The sequence below is a fragment of the Heterodontus francisci genome, chromosome 26 (genome assembly GCF_036365525.1).
Source record: "Heterodontus francisci isolate sHetFra1 chromosome 26, sHetFra1.hap1, whole genome shotgun sequence".
In the NCBI taxonomy this organism is placed as follows: Eukaryota; Metazoa; Chordata; class Chondrichthyes; order Heterodontiformes; family Heterodontidae; genus Heterodontus; species Heterodontus francisci.
Window position 1 is genome coordinate 67,082,380 of NC_090396.1, and position 22,418 is coordinate 67,104,797.

The 22,418-nt window shown below is 41.0% G+C and overlaps 1 protein-coding gene across 1 annotated transcript in view; it reads right to left on the minus strand.

Moving 5' to 3' along the window:
• Positions 1-22,418, minus strand: part of smurf2 (SMAD specific E3 ubiquitin protein ligase 2) — a 323,106-nt gene that overhangs the window by 285,901 nt on the left and 14,787 nt on the right. The gene's annotated exons all lie outside the window — the stretch shown is intronic.

The window sequence follows — 22,418 nt, forward strand, 5'->3', positions numbered from 1 at the left end:
CAACATAATAAATCACAATCCTCTCCCAATGACAAGGTAAGAAACCACCATTTTCATAAAAGATATGTAAAGAATAAACAAACTCTAAGGCATTATTGCATTTCAGGGTGAATATGATATTGATAAACCAATCAAACTTTTCCAGACTGCTCAAACGCATCTCAATTGTGTTTTTCTTTTAAACATGGCTGATTAGTAATAGTGCTTTTGATTTAGGATGTTGAAACCATCAGAACCAGACTTTTAAAAAATTGTTAATACGGTGGTCAACAAAATCAGAGAGTTAATGAGTGAGTATAATTCCAGTCTGACCTCTAAGCAGTGAAACATGGAATCATCTTTACTTGGCAGAATACTACAGCAGGTGTCCCATAAGGAACTAAATGAGCCTCCTGATTTTACACAGTGCTCGTATCAGTGAACTAACTATATGTATTTATTGCAAATAAAATATTTAAAAATATGGGGCAACAATCTCAAACTGCAGCTGAATAGGAAAAAACACCAACCCAGCGTATTACTATGCATAGATTAGGACTTACACAGAAATTATGCAAAGTTTATGCCTGCTTCTACACTGAAAAGTGCTCATGGCACAGTCGGTAGGTTTACGCACTGATCTCAAAGATCAGTTATTTGCTGTTGTTATTGACATTAGCAGAATTGCTGAAAAGTTTGCATGGTCACAATTCCCATTGTAAATTCTCTCCTCCAATTGATGAATACACCCAACCCAATATTACGAAGTAGGATTTAAATTTAGTTATAAAAGACTCCCAAAGTCAATTTTTCAGGAGTCTAATAGTTCAACTGAGAAGTTAAAAGTTAAGAAACCTTTGGAGCAATAAAGCTGAGCTGCACCTCTTGAACGTTTCAACACACTTCATGAAAATGTGATCTAGAATTCAATATATGTGTGAATCACAGAACATCAACACCATATCAACTGCTACTCCCTCGATGTACTGTCCATATTAGATCAATTTAGACTGCATTATCTGATTTAAATGCTAAATCATTCATTAAATAATTGAACATATGCCTCAATGCAACACTGCACAACAGAAAAAAAACAAACAGGATTGTGTCTCATTTACAACGAAACAAACTCATTAGCCTAATGCCTGTGATATGACTCCCACCTCATGTGAGTAATTATCAAAATTAAAAGAACAGGAAGAAATCAACTTTTTAAAAGCATAAATTATCTGAATCCAAACAAACCAATTCCAGACTGCTCAAACACAGCTCAATTGTGTTTTTCTTTTAAACATGGCCGATCAGTAATAGTGCTTTTGATTTAGGATGTTGAAATCATCAGAACCAGACTTTTAAAAAATTGTTAATATAGTGGTCAACAAAATCAGTGAGTTAATGAGTGAGTATAATTCCAGTCTGACCTCTAAGCAGTGAAGCATGGAATCATCTTTAATTGGCAGAATACTACAGCAGGTGTCCCATAAGGAACTAAATGAGCCTCCTGATTTTACACAGTGCTCATAGTTAGTTCACTGATGCATGTATTTATTGCAAATAAAATATTTAAAAGTATGGGGCAACAATCTCAAACTGCAGCTGAACAGGAGGCAGAGAAAAAACACCATGCTGATGTTCTAATACAATATGCAATAGAATAGTATGCAGTTTCCCCTTACTTAAGAGTTCAGTCATTGCAATGTTGCTATAGTGGCAGGGGGAAGGATAGGGACAGAACTGCGCACAGTGGATTGAAAATAAGTTGCCTCCCAACCCTCTCAGCCAGGAACAAAACATCACCGATAGAGGTAATAAAAAAAAAGCTTGCATTTTATCTAGCGCTTTTCATGACCACTGGATGTCTCAAAGCACTTTACAGCCAATGAAGTACTTTTGAAGTGCAGTCACTGTTGTAATGTCGGAATCATGGCAACCTATCTATGCACAGCAAACTCCCACATACAGCAATGTGATAATCACCAGAATATCTTTTGTGATGTTGAATGAGGGATGAATATTGGCCAGGACACCTGAGATACATAAGCAGGAACACAGGAAACAATAAGCAGAAAACTGAATTGCACTTAAACTGCAAGAAAATAGATGCATCTTCCTGTAACTGTCTCTTCCACTCAGATTCAAATGTGCATCATACAATGGAAAGTTAACTTTTGTTTTTACAAAACTACTATTGAGAACTGTGTTGACAAAACTTCTCAATTCATGCTGCAATATTCTTGGACTAGGACTACATAAACAATACCTCAGCAAACAGAATAGTGGTAGATCATTTACACATTTGCTCTAAAATGTCCAAACCCAGAACAGTCATGGTGCTTTATAACAGCACAGCTGAACACACGAGACACAATTAAAGTAAAAGCTGAGCCACCTAAAGGTGCATTCACAGTCTGGCACCTTTCTGACCTCTCAACTACCGGTAACAGTTTGCCTCCATCTTCCCTGTTCATTATAAAGTTGCAGATTAATAATTCCACAGCGAACATCAGCATTAATTGCAAAGCAAAACAGTTTCATATGAATGATACATTCATAATCTAAATGAAGCCTGAATTCGGAATCAGGGCCAACAGTTCAGTTCAGACCTTGACACCAGATTTATACTCCACAGTTCAACATTGGTGAGATGTTGACACTGCTTTGCACCAACACTAAACTGGAGAGTGGAAACATCATAAATTACCAACATAGAAACACATTAAATAGAATTCTTTCCAGCTGTCAGAGTGCTTGAGAACATCTTTCACTTTCCACTGGATATTCCTTTCATGGAGGATGGGGGTGGTGCGATGGGAGAACATAGCCACAAATGTTCACTCTAGAATTCTTAATCTGCAACGTTATACAGGACATGTTAGATAGAAGCAAACTGTTTCCAGTAGTTGAGAGGTCAACAATAGCTTTCACGCCACTGAAGTGGCGGGCCTCGACTATCTCAAACAAAAAATATAACCATCGCCCCTTGACAATCAATGGCATTACGATTGCTGAATATCCCACTATCAACATCCTGGGAGTTACCATTGCCCAGAAACTGAACTGGACCAGCCACATAAATACCATGGCTACAAGAGCAGGTCAGAGGCTAGGAATCCTGCAGCAAGTAACTCAGTTCCTGACTCCCCAAAGCCTGTCCACCATCTGCAAGGCACAAGTCAGTAGAGTGATGGAATACTCTCCACTTGCCTGGATGAGTGCAGCTCCAACAACACTCAAGAAACTAGACACCATCCAGGACAAAGCAGCCCACTTGATTAGTACCCCACCCACAAACATTCACTTCCTCCATCACCAACGCGCAGTGTGTACCATCTACAAGATGCACTGCAGCAATGCACCAAGGCTCCTTAGACAGCACCTTCCAAACCCATGACCACTACCACCTGGAAGGACAAGGGCAGCAGATGCATGGCAACACCACCACCTGCAAGTTCCCCTCCAAGCCACACACCATCCTGACTTGGAACTATATCGCCATTCCTTCACTGTCACTGGGTCAAATTCTTGGAACTCCCCTCCTAACAGCACTGTTGGTGTACCTAACCAACATGGACTGAAGTGGTTCAAGAAGGTGGCTCATCACCACCTTCTTAGAGGCAATAAAGGGTGTCCTGGCTAGCAATGCCCACATCCCATGAACAAATAAAAAAAGGTGCCATAGGTAATGAATTAAATGCAAAAGATTTAGAAAAGGACAGAACAAACTTCCTTGCAGTTGTGAGGCTCTAGAATTCACTTCTAGGGTTAATGGTTGAAGCAGTAACCACATTAACATTCAAGATTAAATTGGATGGATGGATGAAGGAAAAGAAGATGAAGCGATATGAATATTTAAGTGTAATCAGGACAATTTGCTCGCCAGACATTTAGTCAACTCTTAAGGGAGCTTGTATCCATCTGCAGACCTGCTCCATGCTTGTGTTCTCCACTATCCTTACCGATTTTGAAAACGGTACATCCGAAGCATCACGAGCTTCACATTAGCAGTACCTCTCCCAATACAGACAACATTGGCATATTGCAGGAAAACAATATTAAATTTGTCTCATCAGTACCTTAAGATTTTACAAAGGCACCAGTGATAAAAAAGCACTTTCACTTCTTTCCTGTTACAATTGGGTCCTGCTAAACGATTCAGTTAGTGTGCTTGGGAAGGGTAAGGAAAGGGAGGGATTTCTGGACAATCCATTGATGATCTGGCTGACCATATAAGGCAGCAGTTGGGCATTCTACAGGTCATAATCTTGATAAATAATTGCACCTGGAGATAATTGATTCTTTCAATTCTAACATCACAAGCAGCAGAAAACTTCCCACTATTTTAACCTGTTACAAATAATGTTTTCTTTATAGACTTTTATAACAAAACATATTGAATGTTTATATTAACATATTCTGTGATGGGTAATTAAGCAGACTCTTATTTCCAGACTGCTTTTTTTCTGTACAGCGAATGTTCGTTTTGAAAGAGTACCTGGGTCTGCAGTGACCACCTAACGTTAATTATGTATAGTCATGATTCAACAAACCTGAAAAAAAGAAATCAACAGATTCCTGTTCCTGGTTACAACCCAGTAACTGCTGCTGGAAATTTCTAGATTTTGGGTGAAGAGACACTCGAGCTCAAGTGCAGTGCATTATCACTGAAATTGAATAGCCTGCCATCAATGTCAAGACTTGCATATGAAAAATGGCAAAATATCAGAGGATGACGAACACTCATGGAATGATTGCCCATGAAGTTCTTGACCAGATTAAGAGCAGAGAGAAGGGGGGGGAAATTGTCAAAAGAAGTAAAAGATTTTGCATTGCAAATTATTATGGACACTTTCAAGCCTTTTCCATCACAACAACCTTCCAAGGATTCAACTGCGACTGACTCAAGTAACAGCCAAAAACCAAATTCATTCTAATTGGACAAATTTCAATAAATCCGAATTCTGTCTTGATTTCAACTAAGAGCTTCATTTAACTATCAGTACTAATCAACCTACATTGTTCAGCCAGAGTTTTATTTTGAAGGTAACAGAGTGGTTGTGGCTACATTGTTGAGTAGCTATCCTAATGGTGTCACTAAAATGTTCCACACCTAACCTGCCAAAACTCTATACTGGCATTGGAAAAGTGGAACAATTTCCATTTCAGCAATTATCATCCCTCACAAAGATCAGCCCAATCAATACATTTTACAAGAATTAATTTAAGCCAGTTAAAGATATTGCATTAATTTACATGGTGCCTTTTATTTAAAAATGTATTAATTTCTGTATCAATAACCCTAAGAAATTATTTTTCAAACTAACAGCCTGAATCACTTAGAAGTTTAAAACCTTTATTAGGCAGCATAAACAACCAGGTACAATTGTATTACTCCACAGGACGATGATGACTGAGTAGAGAATACAAAAAACCTGACAAATTCAGTCAATGACACCAGCAGTGAACAGTCCACTGAGAAGCACGAAGCAACTTAAAAAGTATAAACTCATGTAAGCCTTTGAGCATTTTAGTTAAAGATCCTTTAGTTACCAGAGTTTTAAATGAGTACTGTTGTTAATTACTTAAGCTGGGACAATGCAATTACATGAAAGAACAAATACTAGGGAGTATATCAAAAAGCAGCAATCCAATTGTGGAAGCCCTCTCTCTTGGCGTTTTTTCACTGACGAAGATTTTGGGATGGTTGTACTCATCGATTGCAGGCCCGCTGGTGGGTAGTCAAGCCAATCCAAGACCAGCAGATTCTCCCACAGCAGGTACAAGTGAAGGTGTAGTCGCTGATGGGGGCAATTGGATCTATCCTTCTCTTCCTTTTCTCTTTCATGCTGGTTCACATCATGGAAGCCACATTATATCAAAACTGCAAGTTATCAAACATCCCGCAAGATTTGCTTACTGCTGCATAACAAAAGCTTTTAAAATTTGATAATACAGTCTGTTAATTTAAGAGTCATTTAATTCAATCTGTAGTCTGGTTTGAACCAATAACAGATAATACTCCAAACTGTTAGCATATTCTATGTCTTTAAAGTGTGATGACACTCAAGATGATTATCTATTATGGCATCATTACTGCACATTTATCAAAAACAAATCTCTAATCATAGGTAAACTTAAGGCTCGATAAATTTTACATTTTGAATAAACAAACTGTCAACCATATTATAATCTATAATAATACGTAGTTTTTGCCTATCCGCTCTTTATTGATTGGTCAGTGGGTTGATTTGGCGGGCAGAGCATGGCGCACACAGAGGCACATAGGGTGCGCAGATGACTGGAGCACATGAGGCAGGTATTTTATTACTTCAGGGGGGTCACAGAAAGCAGCTAAATTCAAACATTGCAACACAGCCCTGAAGTTATATTTTTATTGAAAATATATTATCGTTTTTTCCAGCTGGCCAAATGCTCTGCAGCTGACAGGCTGGGCAGGCCTCAAACCTGGCTCCAAAGTCTGGATAGGCCAGAGCATGACTGATGGAATAGCATGGGATGGAATGAGGATTTAAAGTACTACTTCAATAAAGACAATAATTTCAGCGCAGACATTTTTGTGGGTTGGAAGGTAAGGGGAACCAATAAAAAGTTACCCTGGTTGGAGGAACTGGTGGTGATGGCATGGGAGGACGAGGTAGGTGGGAACAGCCTGGGAAGGTGAGTGGGAGATGACCTACGGGAGTAAGGCAGGGTAGGGGAATTGCCCAGGAGTGTGAGGTTGGGGGGGGGGGGGGGGGGGGCGGAGGGAAGACAGCCTGAGAGGGTGGGGCGAGGGGACAGCCCGGGAGGAAAGGGGGAGGGGGGGGGGGTGAAAAAAAAGAGCTTTGGAGGGCAATGGGGTGGAGGCAGCGTGGGAGGACAGTATGGCCCGGGAGCTGGGCGAGACTGGAGTGCCACTATACCCTGAGAGGCAGAGGGGTGAACATGGGAGGTTGTGGTGAATTGGTGGGGGGGGGGGGGGGGGGGGGGGGGGAGGGGAAATCACCCTGAGAGGGGAAGGATGCCCTGGGAGGGAGGGAGGGGGGTGGGAAAAAAAGAACAAGCCCTGGGATGGTTGGGGGGGGGGGGGGGAGGAGGAAGTGACACCCTGGGAGTGGGAACAGCCAGGAAGCAGGAAGACGGAAGGGGGGAAGAAATGGCCTAAAAAGGACCTGTGGAGGGGAGTAATGGCCAGCGACGACTACATCCCGCAAAATAAAAAAGAAAAAGGACATTTTTGATAAAGTTAGTCAATAAATGGAATATGTTAAGAGCCGCAATGCTTTTACTCAAATACCAATCATGAAAAACAAGACAGAGATGCACTTCAACAATATTTTAAAGGTTTTCTTTTAAAAAACTGTTAATTGAATGATACTTTCTCACAACGATTAAAAAAAGTTTAAAAAACTAAACAAGCCATTTAATCATCAACATGGGTCTGATCGATCAAGGTCGGGAGCCACGCGAGTCCTTAATGAGCCGTAGGTTGCAGACCTATGGCCTAGGAAAAAAAAAGAGTGGGAGGGGGATAATGAGAGGGATGAAAGGAATGGATATGGCATGGGATGGGGATTTCAAGTACTGTTGCAATAAAGATACTAATTTCACCACAAATGGACCTCTACTAGTATTTCATTATTTTTCAAACAACACAAAAGGTGGAAGACGACAGATATTCCAAATTATTTCAGTCACTAACAGCTTAAGTTATGCTCAATAAAAAAGAATGCAAAGACCGATATGATCCTTTTCCCAATGAATGGCTTACAAAACTGCTTAAAATTCTTTTGGGCCTCCTTATCTCGAGAGACAATGGATACGCGCCTGGAGGTGGTCAGTGGTTTGTGAAGCAGCGCCTGGAGTGGCTATAAAGGCCAATTCTGGAGTGACAGGCTCTTCCACAGGTGCTGCAGAGAAATTTGTTTGTCGCGGCTGTTGCACAGTTGGCTCTCCCCTTGCGCCTCTGTCTTTTTTCCTGCCAACTACTAAGTCTCTTCGACTCGCCACAATTTAGCCCTGTCTTTATGGCTGCCCGCCAGCTCTGGCGAATGCTGGCAACTGACTCCCACGACTTGTGATCAATGTCACACGATTTCATGTCGCGTTTGCAGACGTCTTTATAACGGAGACATGGACGGCCGGTGGGTCTGATACCAGTGGCGAGCTCGCTGTACAATGTGTCTTTGGGGATCCTGCCATCTTCCATGCGGCTCACATGGCCAAGCCATCTCAAGCGCCGCTGACTCAGTAGTGTGTATAAGCTGGGGATGTTGGCCGCTTCAAGGACTTCTGTGTTGGAGATATAGTCCTGCCACCTGATGCCAAGTATTCTCCGAAGGCAGCGAAGATGGAATGAATTGAGACGTCGCTCTTGGCTGGCATACGTTGTCCAGGCCTCGCTGCCGTAGAGCAAGGTACTGAGGACACAGGCCTGATACACTCGGACTTTTGTGTTCCGTGTCAGTGCGCCATTTTCCCACACTCTCTTGGCCAGTCTGAACATAGCAGTGGAAGCCTTACCCATGCGCTTGTTGATTTCTGCATCTAGAGACAGGTTACTGGTGATAGTTGAGCCTAGGTAGGTGAACTCTTGAACCACTTCCAGAGCGTGGTCGCCAATATTGATGGATGGAGCATTTCTGACATCCTGCCCCATGATGTTCGTTTTCTTGAGGCTGATGGTTAGGCCAAATTCATTGCAGGCAGACGCAAACCTGTCGATGAGACTCTGCAGGCATTCTTCAGTGTGAGATGTTAAAGCAGCATCGTCAGCAAAGAGGAGTTCTCTGATGAGGACTTTCCGTACTTTGGACTTCGCTCTTAGACGGGCAAGGTTGAACAACCTGCCCCCTGATCTTGTGTGGAGGAAAATTCCTTCTTCAGAGGATTTGAACGCATGTGAAAGCAGCAGGGAGAAGAAAATCCCAAAAAGTGTGGGTGCGAGAACACAGCCCTGTTTCACACCACTCAGGATAGTCTTAAAATTAAGACTGACATAATCAACAGAATGTCATCACCACAAGTATACAATGCCTCATTGTATTTATAAATCAGCACCCTAGAAAGTTGCTCCAAAATTATAATTTACAAGTAGACAAGTCAGTACAATGTTTTAGACTAATATAAAAATGTGAATTATTTTGTGGTTTCAAATACACCTGTTCTTGTGGGTTTTGGTCAAAATTCAAAGGAACAACTTTCTGTGCATTGCTAAATATCACGTTCAATAAACAAAAATAAAGGTATCCCACTATTTCTCGTCTCAGCCTAGAGAAAAAGCACAGGCTACTCTACATATTTTCAGTTAGATTAAATGTGCACTACATAATCTTTAACAATGAACTAGACAGTGGAGCAACTCTCGATAGCGTGTAAAAAGTAAGCTCTCAGCAGATGACTGGCACTAAAATTTGGGTTTAAAAAAAAAATCAATCTGCATCAGTGCTCATGGGCAAACAATGAGATAGTCATTATTACGACCAGGTGAGAAAGAGGTCCAAGGTTCCCTTTCAGCATTCACCTGGTCTTACTGGAACAGGTTTAATTTTAAACACACCGTGTTTTGAGCTCCCTCTTGGTGAATCCTTGTTCACCACTTTCCAATTATAAGGCAAAGTAACCAACAAAAACAGGCTTTCTTAGGTTTAAGGAAGAAAAGTTGAAATTAAACTTAAACTCTAATTCGGTTAATGCCTACTGATACAAGACACGCCCACGTTAGCATGCACACATGCAAATAGAGACAGAAAAGAGAAGAAAAATAAAGTGGAAAAGTTTGAAGCAATATCTGAAGAAGAGTTGTGACGGTTCTTCGAGCTCACTGTAGAGTCCTTGATTGTAGGTAGCTCTTGCTTTTTGTTGGGGCCCAGTATTCTTCTTGTTCACTGTAGGAGACTTCTCTCTCTTGGGGTTCATGTGTCTTCAGTGGATTCAGAGGCTTGTGAGAAAGAGCAGATAGGAAAGAGATCTGCTCAGTCCAGCAGCAAACAGACTTTCTGCCCAAATTCTTAGTACAAATTCAAAAAACTCAGGTTGCCCAGCAGGTTAGTCATGTGACTAGCTGGTTTGACCATGTCTGATTGTGTATTCAGCCATCTTAGCAGTCAACCTGGAATGTGAGCTCCCCCACCTTCAACGTCTGGGGATCAAAAGTCCACTGTGGGTTGAATGTGTCAGGGAACGGCTGCTTTGTCCTTCCAAACACTGTCTGTTAAGATGCAAATGTCTTTCCAGCCACGGCTGATCTGTTTAACAAGGCCTTTCTTCACTCCAATAACAGTTTAAAATCAATGTTCATGACAAAATTTATGTGCCTCAATCTTGGTAGGTGGGGGCCTAGCATGACAGTCATGAACTAAAGGAACTTTTATACTGGCAATTTTCCATTGTTGCCTCTATTGACACTTATACAGTGCTCTCCTTTCACTTTTCAGTCAGGTGACAGTCACATATGGCTTCACTTTGTAGTATGGCAAGAAAATGAGGTGAGGGGGGGTGGGGTGCGAAATTGGTCGTCCAGCTGCCGGATTTAGCAAATCCTGGCAGATTTGCTCCTGGGTTGCAGTATGAGACCCATAAGTTGGGTACCAACCAGTTATGCTCACAAGGGTTTCACATAAATCAGAAGAAATTAAAACAGAAAGAACTTACATCTACAGAGCTTTATCATGACCAAATTAATTACTTCTTGAAATGCTGTCACTATTATCTATTTGGCAAACATGGCAGCCAATCTGCACACAGATACAACAAAAACAGCAAATGAGATGAATGATCAGTTAATATCCTTTTGCTGGTGTTGATTAAGGGAAAAAATAAAAATAAGATTTGCATTTATATCGCACCTTTTACCAAACTTCCTAAAGAATATTACAGCCAATGAAGTACTTTTGAAGTGTAGTCACTGTTGAAATGCAGCAGCCAATTTTGTACACAGCAAGCTCCCACTGATAGCAATGCGAAAATGATCAGATAATGTTTTTTGTGATGTTGTTTTAAAGATCAATACTGGCCAGCACACCAGGGAGAACTCCCCTGCTCTTCTTCGAAACAATGTTATGGGATCTTTTACATCCACCTCAGCACGCAGACAGGGCCTTGGTTTAACGCCTCGTCTGAAAGACGGCACCAGACAGTGCAGTACTCCCTCAGTACTGTACTGGAATGTCAGCTTAGATTGATGTGTTCAAGTTCTGGAATGGGACTTGAATCCACTACCTTCTAACTCAGAGGTGAGAGTGCTACTGATGCACAACTGACAAGGAAGAAAAACTGGCAAACTGCACCCTACCCTTCTTCAAACAGTGCATGGAAACTTTTACACCACCTCAATCGCTGGAACAAAAACTCAGCCTTGCTTTGAAGTCTCATTGAAAGAATATACCTATGACAATGCAGCACTGGATTATGTGCTCAAGGCCTGAACACAAAAGTAATTAAATAGTACACTAAGCCCATTTCTGGAATACTGAATTTAACCTAATATTCATAATGGATTTGAAGTGTAAATGTGGAGGGCAATTCCCCACTGTTACTTTACAGTAATCAGTTGTCTCAATCAAATGTTTTTTCCCCTGAGCATTTAGTCAGTTAAGTGATTTAATGCCCTGTGGAGGTCAACTTTTCATCTTCCTTGAGTGGAAGACATTTTTTTGGAAGGAAGAATTAGATGACATTCCAAAAATATCTCGCCACCAACGTCATAAAACACACTGGTATTGTTTGCTTAACTCATGCTTGACTGAATATCTTACTTCCAGCCAATGTGGCTAAATTTTCAAAAAAATTCCAGGTTAATTTAAGAATATTTTCTGCCCAGTTTGAAACATTGATTAGAACTGCTTGCCAGGTGGAAAGTACACTTCATCCACAGCAGAATTTACTGTTAGAAAAAAAACAAAAACTTGGATTGTGTGTGTCGAAGAGTGGAATCTCATGACCTCCCATCGCCAGAAAGGAGGTTAGATGCAAGGAGAAGACAAGACATATTCCTTTTCTTTTTAAAGGAAAGCTCATCTTTTCACCGTCAGATTGTCCTTTATTACTTTCATTTTTCTTTTAACTTTATATATCCTCCAGACAACCCCTCATTTCACCAAATAATCTAGGGTTGATCCATTGATCGTTAATAAAAATAACAGTCAGTTTTGCCTTGTATGCTGACAACACCCAGCTCGACCTCACCATCATCTCTCTCAACTTGTCCGCTTCCTCCAAATTAAATTATCGGACTGCTTGCCGACATCCAGTGCTGGATGAGTAGAAATTTCCTCCACTAAATACTGGGAAGATGGGAGTCATTCTCTTCAGTCCTCAACAAACTCCATTCGATAGCCACTGACTCCATCCCTCTCCCTGGCAACTGTCTGAAGCTTAAACAGACGGCTCATAACCTCAGTGTCATATTTGACTCTCTGATGAGCTTCTGACGACGCATCCATGCAATCACTGAGGCACCACCTCCATAACATCGCCCAACTCTGCTTCTGCCTCAGCTCATCTGCTGCAAAACCCTCATCCATGCCTTTGTTACTTCTATTCCAACACAATCCTAGCTAGCCTACCACATTGTTCCCTTTATAAACTTTTTTTCTTTCATGGGATGTAAGCATCGCTGGCAAGGCCAGCATTTGTTGCTCGAATTGTCCTCGAAAGCGTGGTGGTGAGCCACCTTCTTAAACCACTGCAGTCTATGTGGTGTGGGTGCCGTTAGGAAGGGACAACAGCGAAGGAATGGTGATACAGTTCCAAGTCAGGATGATGGGTGGTTTGAAGGGGAATTTGGAAGTGATGGTGTTCCCAAACATCTGCCACCCTCATTCTTCTAGGTGGTTGAGGTCACAGGTTTTGAAGGTGCAGTCAAGGGAGGCTTGGCAAGTTGCTGTACTGCATCTTGTAGATGACACACTTTGTACAATAATGGCCTGGGACTGAAATGATTGGCCTTCAACAATCACAATCTTATCATCCAAAAGTCTGCCTCCCCGTGTCCTTACTAGCACGATGTCCCATTCACCCATCACCCCTATGCTTGCTGACCTACACTGGCTCCTGATTAAGCAATGTCGGCATTTTAAAATTCTCATCCTTCTTTTCAAATCCCTTCATGTCCTTACTCCTCCCAATTTCTGTAATTTCCTCCAGCCCACAACTTTCCCAGATACCTGAGCTCATCTAATTCTTGTCTCTTCAGCATCCCTAATTTTAATTGCTCCACCATTCACAGCCATGCCTTCAGCTGCTAAGTGTTATGATCCTACTTTTGGGGGGGGGGGGGGGGGGGGTTGGGGGAATATGTGATGTCTAAGTCAGCAAAGGATGAGTACTGCTTTAAGAAGCACGGCTCAGGAGTTATCGAGGTGGTGCATTTTGGTTGCCATTGGATATAACCATACAGAGTGGGAACCAACCAGCTTAAAATGTGCATCCTGGTTGCCTTGGACACAGCCACTCAGAGACTGAGACTCAATTATACAAAGTTGCAATTAAATTTTGAACTGGCTTTTAGTGGAGACAGACTGTTCTAACAGACAGACACAGCTGGGCCAGCATGAACTGAATAGAGATCGCTGTTGATTTAAACTGAAGGAAGTGAAGTTAGACGGTGACTTTTATTATCCCTTATAATCACTTTTATTATCATTGAAGAGTGTTTGCGAGTTGTTGATCCACGGTGGTCGTCACAGGACGAAAAGGGAGTTGAAGCTCAGATGTTGGACATTTATTTTTCCCTCAACGAACCCTGGAAGACTGCAAGTGGACTTTAATCAGAGGACTGTTTTTCGGGGGGTGCAAATCTGCAAGAATACTAATTTTTCTATTTTTAAATGTTTTTATCTTAGTAGTGTTTAAGAGTTTAGTTTTTCTGATAGAGTTAATTTGTTGATCTAAAGACACCTGGTTTGGTTCGCCTCATTCGGGCTGTGGATTTCCTTAATTTGGAAAGTTTAAAGAGATATGTTAGGCAAACTGTGAAGTGGCAGGACTGAATTGACAGTGTGTTTGTCCCACCGCAATCAGAATTATATATTTTGATTGGGGGCTTTGTCTTAAGTGGTCGGTCATAACAGAAGTGAGGCACTAAGCTCTGGAAATCCCTCTCTAAATCTCTCCACCTCTGTACTTCCTTTGAAAAGTTTCTTAAAATCTACCTCTTTGACCAATCTTTTAGTCATCTGCCCTAGTATATCCACATGTGGTTCGGTGTCAAATTTTGCTTGATTAGGCTCCTGTGAAGTGCCTTGCGACATTTTGCTACACTAATGGTACTATGTAAATACAAGTTACTGTTGCTGGGGTAAAAATAAACAAGCCAAGAAGACAACTATCAGTTAGGACAAAACACAAGGACACAGTATGAAGATAAAGAACTTGAAGAAAATAGAGACACCTTAGTACATCAAATATACTCAAGTGCACAGTGTATGTGCTCATTGCATGTGGATTTCTGACTGGCGCTGACAATTGTGTTATAGCAGAAAGCAGTACAGATGCTTAACCTCATTATGAAACCAACATGCAAGTTACAGATTTGTTTAGCAGCATTCCTGGAATTTCATGGTTGATTCATTAGCAGAATGTGAAATAAGGACTCCTCCACAGAGAACACTATTGGACTGCCAGCTGCAAAATTATGGTCATTACTTCAAAGTAAATATCAGCCCCTTCTTTCATTCATAATTGAAACAGTTTTCACAGCTGAATGACACCTTACCAAATAAAAAAATCAATCCTGTTCCATATATGTGCTTTCATAAGACACTTTTACCTTAGTGTCGGGACCTAAAGGATGGTACCTAAATGGAGTCTAAGATATTCACGCACAGAAAAGGGCCACAAATTGATCACTACTGTCTTGAGTTATTAAAAGAGGAGGGAAAAACAGGCTCTTTGGCCTGGAAAAAAGGCAAATGAGAGAAGACCTTATAGAGGAATACAAGAGAATAATTAGGAGCTCAATCAATGACTTCAAAAGGAAAGTGGATGGCCACTTAAAGGAAATAGACTTGCAGGGTTATGAGATCGAGAAGGGGAGTGGCACTAACTGAATAACTCTGTGGAGAGCTGGCATGAACTCGATGGGCCAAATGGCCTCCTCCTGTCTCTACAAATGGCTGATCTAGAGCACTATTTCAAGTTAAACCACAGGGGACACAGGTATAGGCAAGTTCAGCAACGGAGACACAAAGCACTCCTTCATAGACTGATTCATATCTGAAATTATTTTCCAGGTAGGATATTGGTAGCAAAAATTCTGGAGTCATTAAAGAGGTAGTTGAGTTGAGGTGGAAACCTGGAGCTGCTCCCTTGGCACACCTGGAGGACAAGATCACACCTACATTTGTGGCAATCGGGGTCAACATTAACAACATCAAGAGCTAATGGCTCAGGGAGTAAACACGACAAAATCTGGAGTGGAGTCCCATTAGACAGTTGGTGTTTCCCTCAAGTTAGCACCTTCCGGCAACTGCGTCAAGAGGGGGTGCAGATGCTAGGAAAGTCTGCACCTCCTAAAACTATGCCTAGGCTACGCAGCAAAGTGGGGGAACTGTAAAGCCTTATGAAAAGTATAAACTGGTTGAATCATGGCCTCTGCTCTTCATTGCGATTGGAAGCATGTATACAGTTTGCACATTACGTATTTGCTGTTTTAAAAATTAATGTGTGAAAAGACAGCTTTTTCATTACATTAAGTTGCATAATCTAGTCAAACGTGCTTTAAATTACTCAACTTAACAGTAGTCATGTGAAATGAATTTCAGCCTTTCCCTAGATTACTTTGATACGCAATTGGAAATACTGTAGTATACTGATACACAACATTAACACGTGTATCTTCTCAGTATCTCTCCTTGGTCACTGTCTGATACTGAAACAGACTGTTCGCAACCTTGCCATCATACTTGAACCAGGGTTGAGCTTTTGCCCACATACCTGCTCCATGAACAAGACCGCCTACTTCCACCTCCGTAACACTGCCTGCTTCCGCTCCTGTCTCAGTTCATCTGCTAAAAATCTTCATCCATGCCTTTGTTATATCTAAGTTTGACTATTCCAATGCTGTCCTGGACAGCCATCCACCCTCCACAAACTTGAACTCATCCAAAACTCTGCTGCCAGTATGCTAATAGCACCAAGTTCCTTTTATCCATCGTCCCTATGCTCGCTGGCCTACATCGGTGCTCAGTCTGGTAATGCCTCAATTTTAAAATGCTTATCCTTGTTTTCAAATCTCACCATGGCTTTGCCCCATTTCTGAAACCTCGTCCAGCCCTACAACTCGCCGCCCTACAACCCGCCAAAAACTCTGTTTTCCTCCAATTCTGGCTTCTTGCACATTCCCGATTTTAATCGCTCCACCATTGGCAGCTGCCCAAGTCCTAAACTCGAATTCCCTTCCTAAGCCTCTCGCTCCTATCTACTTCTTTGACCAAGTTTTTGGTCACCTGTCACGTGGTTTGGTGTCAAATGCTGTTGGATAACTCTCCTTTGAAGTACCTTGGGAAGTTTTACTATGTCAAAAGACGCTATGCAAATTTAAGTTGTTGTGGTATATGCTACCAACATTTACTGAACCTTCTTGGAAAATTAGGATTACATCATTTCAGGTTGTCAAATTTCACCAATTTAACATAAGCTACAATGACCAGGTTAAAATGTGCATTCTAGCCTGTAAGAAACAAAGCACATTGGGACATGTAGGCTACTGGGATCTTTATTCCTTATAAACACTGTCAAGAAAACACACAGCAAACTTTTATTTCATCGGAATATTCAGACAACCGACTCAGATACCAGTCCTGGAATGTCATTTTAAAATCCCAAATACTGTGCTCTCATATACTGGTTGAGTACTATCCACATTTCAATTTATATCTATGTGCAATGAGTAACAGGAAAAAAAACAAAATCTGTGATGCAGGGCAAGGGAATGTATTTACTAGGAAGTTTGCATAAATATTTATAATTTTTGTCAGGGCAAATGGTCTTTGGTTATTAAAAAGTTGTCACTTCTCTCCAGACAACTTAGAAGAATGACCCAGCCCACGGATACCTCCAGAAACATCAATATTAGTCGATTAAATCAGCAGTCCCGAGTGGTGGGGTGGAGAAAGAAGAATGAAAATGAGACCCTATCTTGGGCAAAACAGCTCAGACTAGAAAAATTTGCCCTAAAGGGAAAACCCTATCACCAGTCGACTGCATAATTGAACTGGGATCTCACAGTAAACACTCCAATATTATGACAACCAGATTAACATTTTTTTAAACTGCATCTTTAATAGACACATACTTGGTCAATCACTGGTGAAAACTAGCAATAAACGAAAGCCCGTTAGGATGCATGTTTAAATGACAGTCTAAAGTAGAAACATAACTATCGCTCGAGTCAGACTTCCAACTAAACCCAAAGTAACTCCAAATTTTGGCATCAAGTACCATTAAAACTCGCATGCACATTAGCCCTTGTGGGTTCAGTTTCACAATACACATTCCATTGATATGAACTTAACGTGAATGAAGTCCATCTTTACAAAACATATGTTGTGCAAACAGTACTAGAGTCTACATTTTCCAATCAACTTCATTTTACCAGCATCAAGCCATTAATTTTAAACACGTTTAACACCAGCATTAAAATACCAATCAGAAATCTTAAGCTTAGGGGTCAACACATTTTAAAATTTTATTAGCAGCTTTGGCACAAAGTACAGAACTTTCTTAGAGACTACTTATTATTTGTTCCCTATTAATTTTTCCTCATCCTTTGTAACTCTCGCCATAATATGCATCACTACCTTGAATTATTCTGTGCTCATCCCAATTCACACCTTGACCGCCATTTCAGGAGAGCCCATCACTCCCATTTTCCTCTTGACCCTCAGGCTTTTCTATTCAACACAACTCTCATTAAAGCAGCTCATTTAAATAACTCTCATTTACTGTCCCCTCCCCCTCCAAGGCCTATGCAAACTTGCTTACAGAGATTGCCTCCCTTCCCTACACCTAGGTGAGTTCAATCAACACTAACTCCCACTCAATCTCATCCTTCATATAAGCTCCTACCATCCATATCCTTCACCAAGCCCTTAACTTCATCATGTCTCTACATCCACAATCGTGATCACCAACATTGCAATCTCTGATCATTTCCTATCTCTCTGACCATACACATCGCCCTTAGTCTTCTCCAATCCCACGGTTTTCACTATCCACCCATGGTAAAACTATTCCCAGCTCCCTCACAAATGGTTATACCTATCAAGACACTTCCGTCACTGATGACCTGAACTGCTCCATCATTTGTGTTCAATGCCCTTGATCCCAGTAAACTCATCAGTGTCTCTCGCCATCAGCTATTCCCCAATACAGCCTCCCTTAAGGTCCGAAGCATACAAAGTCAAATATGCAAGAACATAACCAGCTTTGTCAGCAATCTGATCTGTCTTGCCCAAGTTAAGCATTACTGTGTTTCACTCTGAGCCAAAATCCTTCAAGACTCCAGGATTATCCTAGCGGGCAAGGATAACTCGCGGCTTCTTTTTCCCACACATCCACTGCCTCCCCACCAAACCCTTCATCGAGGGCAAATAATAAGGAACTCATTTGTTTTTTAAACCAAGAAGGAAACTACCTTTCTCGCAGTCTCCACCGCTTCCTCCCGTTTCTTTCGCCCAAAAACCTCGTCATTCCCCATTCTTCCACCCAACTTGCTCTAAACATCCAAAGTTTTACAGTTTTTGCCCTTTCTCCCCTCCTGCCCTCAACTAGTTCATCTCATGGATGAGATATTCCCTCCTCCTACGTCAATCATGGAAGATAAAGTAACTCTTTAAAGTTACAGTTGATCATAACATGACAGTAAAGAAATTCACAAACAGAACAACAATGTCTTCCCAGAGAATGAACACTTTAAAAAAACAAGCAGCCTTTGGGAAATATCTTGATTCTCTACATCTAATATTGAAATGATCAGTGGTGGTCTTGGGAAGTAAACATTTGAGTGGCTAGCAAGACCAAGGAAGAGAATACTTTAGCAAATATACAAGAATTAATCTCCAGCTTTAGACTCACTTTGCATTGCAACAGATGAAATATTTTTTTAAATGACTATTCATAAGATGTCATTTACAACTTTGGGCTACACCTTCATTTTAAAAAGATCAAAATGGCTACATATTTGTATATGGTACTGCTAGAAAATGTAAAATGATTTACAAAGATTTCCTCTTCTGGAGGTGGTGGTTTTAAAATATATGCTCATGCAAAACATTGAAATGGAGGTCACTGTTTAGAGGTTGAAAGTCTGGGGCAGTGTCATCTAATGAGAGTTCTTATGGGGTACAGTACTTTAGTTCACCCTAGGGAGCATATTCATCAGCCAGCCCAGACCGCCTCATGTCTTCCTAGAGTCTCTTGTGCTGCCCCATTTGCATATCTCCCAAACATGACAAACAGTGAAATGTCCTACTCTCTAGGAAACTTTATACATGGGTCAGATCTTTTCCTCTCCAGATTTTTGATGACTGGAATGTTACATCTTGTGTGTGGGTCACCTTATACACAAATTTATAAAAGTGGTTTTCAAAACTGTACATAATCGCATTTCAATCTTTTCCTTCTGGTTCGCGATTTGTTTTTTTAAAAACTAGCACTGTTTCACTTGCATGTGAATAAGCGTAATGGTGGGAGGGCAGTACAGCTAGTCAGAAAAGCTCAAAATTACTGATTTAAAATCTAAACAGTAGAGTGGAGTTGCAAACCCTTTGAACAAGGGCCACTTCATTCACCCAAACAGCACACTCAGGTAAGTTTAAATTTGTGAAGTCAATTTTCACTATTCCCCTTTTTCTACATTCACTATCCAATATGGACCTTGGCTCTATCCCTAATTTGTCTTGATATCAGACAGTAGAATTACTAAAAGTGGACTTAGCAGCCTGGACTTACAGAGAAGGGTAAAATCAGACAAGGTTACTATCCAGTGCCTCCTGCTGGGAAATGCACGTGTATTTGCCGTCAAGGGAAGAGGATCTGATTCAGGGGTGCTACTCTTACTTGCTGGCTAAGCGCTCACATAAATAATGTCCACTTCAGTGTGACAACCACTGCCTATAAAACTACCCATTATTATGAATCAGCTGTCAGGAGGAGGAGGAAAATTGGAAGGACAGAAAAGTTCATTGCCTCAGCAACATTAGCACATCTGATAAAGCTTCAACATTACTTCTCTGAAATTAACCTCCCATCTCAACCCAGTTAATGAAACCTCAAACCCCCATGTACCAAGCCTCTTGACTAGAAATGATCTCAGCCTCATCACATAGTAATCCCAAAACAATCAACAACTTGCATTTACATATTGCTTCTAACCTAGAAAAATGTTTCAACGCCCTCCATAGTGTGGGTAACTACACATGGTTCTGAATGTGTGCATCTAGAAGTACTGTGTAATCTATAACATAACATGTATTCCATTAACAAAACAAAATAACTTAAGGTAGGTTAAATTGCACAAGAACAAAGGTACTATTGTTCTATGTGCAATGTTGCCACAAATTGTTGTGCTCCAATCACAGCATTCCTGTAAAGAGGCATACAGACTGTGAAGAGCAAATCTGACATCTAGAAATATGTAATTTTAGGTGCACAATAACAGCACAATTCGAGTTTACTTAAGCAATTTAGAGCTGAAAAATAAAATTATGCATACTACACAACATAGCCTCAGCAGTAGTGCTATGATCAGGTGCAGTGCCCTTGGACTAGGGAATTGAATAGGTTGAATAGTCAGGGTTGCTGCTCCTGATCATTACCCAATAACTCTATCCAGCAAATATACTTGTATAGACATCAGTAGAGGATGAGTTCAGGCCTGGCATTGCCACCATCACCACCACCTGCACCACCACCACCATCCCCCCCCCACATCTCTCCCTCCTCCAATATTAAAAGTATGCGTAAACCTAGAGCTTTGGCAAAAAGAATGCCTACTTGCACAAAACAGAGGGCTGGCAAATAAACAAATTAGATATTTAAGAACCCCACAACCAAAAATTGGTTTTAAATGATGCTAAATGAATGTGCAGGATATATTATTTTAATCAGCATGTTAAGGACAGAACCAATGATATAAAACTTTTAAAATCAAGGAAATTCAAAAGTATTAAGGCTGGATTCAGTGAAGTGTAATTAGTCACAAGGCTAATGCAAATAATACGGATGGCACAAAATACAAAATAAACATTAATAGTGATTTAGAAGACGAGTTATAGACCAAGTGGCAGACTCATGCATTCTTCTATACAAATGTCTATGTTACTAGTAAATAAATCTGCTCAAGATGCTAGAGGAAACAGAAATTTGAGACTTCACGACAAACACTTTGGAATTTTCAGGAAATCTGGCATTTGCTTGCTATGACTATCACTTCTTCACAAAATAATCTCTCAGCATTATCAAATACTTGCTCCTAATTGTCTGCACACATAGCTTCCTCTGAGTATCTCATGTTCAAAACATCACTTCCCAGGAATACCCACTGTCACGCTACAATCTGCAGTGTTTTGACTAGTGAGTTTCTCCCAGCCGCTGCTTACATCTTAACTATTAACAATACAGACATATAATGGAAGTGCAGTCCTGTCCAGCCTCCTCTGACTGCTCCCAATTTCCTGTCCTCCCCTGGCCGTCAGCACTCTCTCCTGCTCTCCGCCCAATGACCCCTACCATTCCTTCCTCAACATCCCAATAATTCTCAGCAGAGTTATATTGATGAACCTGTCCCCTTAATTCCTTTCCATCCCCATCTCTGACCTCACCACTTCATCAGACCTATGCTTGCTGACATATTGCCTCCTTCAAGATCATCATGACCTTGCCCCTCCCTATCTGTAACCTTCTCCAGCACTACGTCCCCAACTCTCTGTTCTGACTCCAGTCACTTGGCATTCCTCTTTATCTCACCACTGGCAGCTGTGCAGTCAGCCTCACACTAAAATTCCCTGCCTCTTCATCTCCCTTTCCTCCTTTAAGATCATTCTTAAAACCACCTCTGACCAAGATTTTGATCATTCCCAATATCTCCTCCTTTGGCTCAGAAATAATTTTTTCCCTTTCATCTCTGAAGTACTGAGACTGAAGGACAAACGTTAAAGACAATTTAATAGATTTCAGCAACAATGACTGCCCAGTTCAAAGCATTAATATGGATGCAGTCATTGCTACTTTACAGGATAGAATAATAATTTACAAGTAGATCACTACATATTAGAAATGTCCAACACACGGCCAGCAAACTCCTTCATCCAGGCCTACGAATTTTCCTATATGTATGTATGTAAAGCCAGTTTAACTGCAGTCACTTTAATTGAGACACAAACTGTAGTTGGAATTGGCTTTTTGTGTTTTACACAGGGAGAAGTAGGTTGTGCATTACC